This window comes from Cucurbita moschata, unplaced genomic scaffold, assembly GCF_002738365.1.
Source record: "Cucurbita moschata cultivar Rifu unplaced genomic scaffold, Cmos_1.0 Cmo_Scf00044, whole genome shotgun sequence".
Classification (NCBI taxonomy): Eukaryota; Viridiplantae; Streptophyta; class Magnoliopsida; order Cucurbitales; family Cucurbitaceae; genus Cucurbita; species Cucurbita moschata.
The window spans coordinates 883,462-887,446 of record NW_019268560.1 but is presented as its reverse complement, the minus strand read 5'-3'; the positions used below and the strand labels follow the sequence as shown (position 1 = coordinate 887,446).

Sequence of the window (3,985 nt, the reverse complement as noted above, 5' to 3'; positions counted from 1 at the left end):
CCCCCCCCCCCCCCCATCTTTTTGAGCCTATTTTTGTCAGTATTTTCCAGCTTTCTTAATCTGGGCTGCATTGTGGGAAATCTCATGTTGTTTCTTTTATTTATCTTATCTGAAGTTGGATTCTCCATTAAAAACAATAAATTATGAAGATGGATGATAATGGCCATAAGGGGAATGTCATCCTAGTAGGGGTGAATTGATTGGGATGAAAAGTTTCTTGGCATGAGATGCCGGACAGTTTTCTTGGCAATCCTTCAACTTAACCATTTTAGGCTTTTTAGCAACAGTAGCCTTAAGTGAGAGGGAGAGAAGACTTTTGACTAACCCTCTTAGAGGAGGAGTTTATTCTTTTTGTGTGAAATTATGTACATTGCCCTTGCATTGGAACATTAGAGAAAGAGATTATTAAGTAAACTTGCAAGTACTGTAATTGTGTTAAAAGTTTTTTCACATGAAGAAAAACCTATTATTCTCTCTGTGTGTGTGTCTTTAAAGGGGGAATCAAGTTTCTTCTTTATTTGAAAATTTGTCCCATTTTTTTTTTTGTCAATCACCCCTTGCTCTTGTTTCATGTTCTCATGCTTTGGAGGTTGGTAGTTAAGATTATTCTATTATCAAGGAGTTTGTGCATGTAATTGAAGGCTGAACTTTTGTCTGACATTATATTTGTTGAGAGTCTTGATAGGATTGTTAGGAGATATTTCCATGATGATTGGTACAAAGTTCTTGCTCTTCAGTTATGTGAGTGTGGATAATTTTCTAGCCGTTAGGGCGATGCTTAGTTGTGTTGACAAGTATGAAGCTAGGTTATTGAGTATTGATTGTGAAGAAGAGTTGGCATTTACTCTTTGTTTCTTGTGGAAGTTCAAGTGGAGGTGTGGTCTAAACGTCAGAAGGCCTTGTTATGTATGTTTATGAAGATGCATTAGGACTAGGAACCTCCAACTTTTGGATTGCTTCACATTTGTTAGAGATAGGCGTGGGTCTTTTGGCAAGTGGCTTTGAAGTAAGCTCCACAACATGGAGCCATGTATCATGGTGAAGTTGAACAATAACTATTTTAAGTTTTTCCCTTTCTAGGTTAAGGCCTTTCTGCTCCTAAATCTTTTGTATGACGTTTGTTATTGTTAGCATGGATCGAGTCAATGACTCTTTTTTCTACATGTTTGTTTCTTTTTTTGGTCTTCGTTTGATGGCTTTAGAAGTTTGAAAGGAGCTTTTTGTCTCCACCTCTGTTGGTGCAAGGAGTCTTAATCATACAAAGCCTTTATTTCAACTTCTTCTTGAAAACATATAACCAAGTGGGACCCACCTCAAAAACTCAGTTAGCTAGTAGAATGCTTTTCCCAAGATGTACATTACAGTCACTAGTGAAATGTGACTTAGTCCTCTAGGTATTTATACTCTTGATTTTTGGTGAATATTGTTGCCTGTAATTTAGTATTGTTCCTTCATTTTCTTACCTTTTGGCGAGGAGCAAAACTTGTATTAAAATTTAGTTTGAGGTGAATAAGGGTCTTCCCTCGAAAATCTTAGGAGCCAGAAGGAAAAAAAAAAGAAAAAAAAAAAAGAAAAAGAAAAGACGCCAATGGGCATAACTGAAGAGACTTGTGTCTGAAAAAAGGGCGGCTTTGTTAGTATATAAGATGATTGTAGGCGCGATGGTTGAAGATAGAGAAATGGTCAAACAGCTTGTGAATGCTCGGAGCTTTTGGATTTTATTGGAACAAAACTAGATATTTGGTTTTCCAAAGACTGAACAAATGTTTTTCACATGCATACCCATGCATATATTTTTCTGGGGAGGTGGGAGCACTTGTGTTGGAGTGTTTCGTGGAGTTCATTTGTTACTTGTGAACTGGCAAAAAGAAACTAATGAGAAGTTGGACCGAGCCTAAGTTACAAAAGTTTGTGCCAGCCTTTAGGCCCAAACTTTGGAGATATGAAGGGTTTTCTTTATCAAGCTCACACAAAGATTTGAATACGTGACCTCCGGTGGGTAGGTGTTACTCGATCAAGCCTCAGTTATTAATATTCAAGTCTCTAGTGGAACAAGCCTTGAGCAAGGAGGACCCACAAGAAGCAACCATTTGAACTGTTTGTATGGAATGTTTATTTAGGATGATTGCCAGTGCTTGTGAAAAAGGAAGAAGCTAGATGGAAGATCAATTGTGGGCTGGAATTGAATGGAGACAATTGGAAGGAAACTGAACATAATAACAAGGAAATGTTGGAAGGCATAGTAAAATGTAAGATGTCATTAATGAGGCTCTAAATTTTCAAGTTGGTAATGGTTTTAACATCAGATTTTGGGATCAGGCATTTATACAGAAAAATCAGCTTTCTTTAACCTATTTAACTGACCGTATTCTGCTGATAAAGTTGATTTGGAACGGCAGAAGCCCAAAGAATGTAAAATGTTTCTCTGGTCTATGGCTTACAGAAGCTTCAATACTGATGATAAGCTGTAATGGAAGTTTTCTCTTGGGCTCTTTTCATGTCTACCTGTAGATCGTGTTTAAGAGACAAAGAATCACTAGGTCATCTGTTTTTACACTGCCCATTTACGCCTAAAACTTTGACACTTTATTTGTGGAAAAATGGGGGTATCGCGTACCTGTCTTGGAAAATGGATGACTGGCTTATAAAAGACTTAAATGCATGGAATTTTAGGGGCAAAGCAAAGGTTTTGTGGAACCCTGCAACCAGAGCACTTTTGTGGCACATTCTGGAAGGACAAGAAAGATAATTTTTTTTTTTTTCGATAAGAAAATTCAAAAGATTATATTCCAAAAGAACATAAACAACCTAAGGGTGGGGTAGAGGGAACCCCCCAAACAAAGCTATAGAGTGAGTCTTCCAATCGCTAATAATCGTCAAGAGGTCATTTACAAAAGAATTTCTTGTGTACAGATATCTACCAAGACACCATATTTTGTACAAGATCACAAAAAGTCATAAAACTATAAGAGTTAGAAGACTTATCGTCAAAGTATCTAGCGTTCCTATTCTTCCAAATGTGCCACAAAATAGCTCTAAAGATGCAACTACCCATCGCCTTAGCTTTCCTTTTCAAATTCCACACAAGAAAACCTTTCATTGAACAGTCATCAATTTTCTTAGGTATACAAAACGATAATTCTAAACTTTCAGCTGAGAAGTTCTATGACCTATAAGCAAAATTGCAATGGAGGAAGAGGTGATCAATGCCTTCTGCCTCTTTCAAGCACATTCTACAACTTGCAGGTGACAAAGACCACCTTCTAATTTCCTTTGGATTCTGTCATCGGTATTTAAACTCCTACGGGCCAAAGACCAAAAGTGGGGTTTGTATGCTTTTAAACTGTCCCAGTCAGGGATAAATTGACCTTAGAGGTTTCAGACGCAAGACTCTAAAAAGCAGACTTACAAGAGTATACTGGAGCCTTCAAGTGACCACAAAATACGATTTTTTGCCTCTCCCATCTGCACTGAGCTCAACTTTTCCACTAGGGCCACCTTACTATGTAATTCTCCAAAGAGCCCTCTTCTCAAGCCCCAATTCTAGGTTTGGTTACTATCATCTCAACAGTCAGCAACTAAAGCTTCCTTTTTGCAAGAGACAACTTAAATACTCGGGAAGCAAGTCTTCATAGGGAGATCTCAATCCAAATGTTGTCTCAGAATCGATAGTTTTACCACAACCAGCTTTAAAAATCATGCAAAATGCTCCAAGGAGGAGGTACTTATTTGCAATATCAGCTCACAGTCTATCTCCTTTCTTCTTCTTGAAGTCAATGGTCATCCAACCTTGGGGGACACTCCATAAATGCTAGCAATGACCTTCTTCCAAGCCCAAAGAATGATAAACTTTTGAAGATATAAGTCTTTAGAATTCAATTTTTTTTGTACTTTTGACACAACACGACTTCTTGGTTTATTAAGTTTCATTATCTCTTATGGGTTTTTTTTTTTTTTTTTTTTTTTTTTTTTTTTTTTTTTTTTT

The 3,985-nt window shown here is 37.2% G+C and overlaps 1 protein-coding gene across 1 annotated transcript in view; it reads left to right on the top strand.

Moving 5' to 3' along the window:
* The window catches only part of LOC111434204 (mitochondrial fission protein ELM1), a 20,715-nt gene that overhangs the window by 1,843 nt on the left and 14,887 nt on the right, over nt 1–3,985 (top strand). The window lies entirely within an intron of this gene.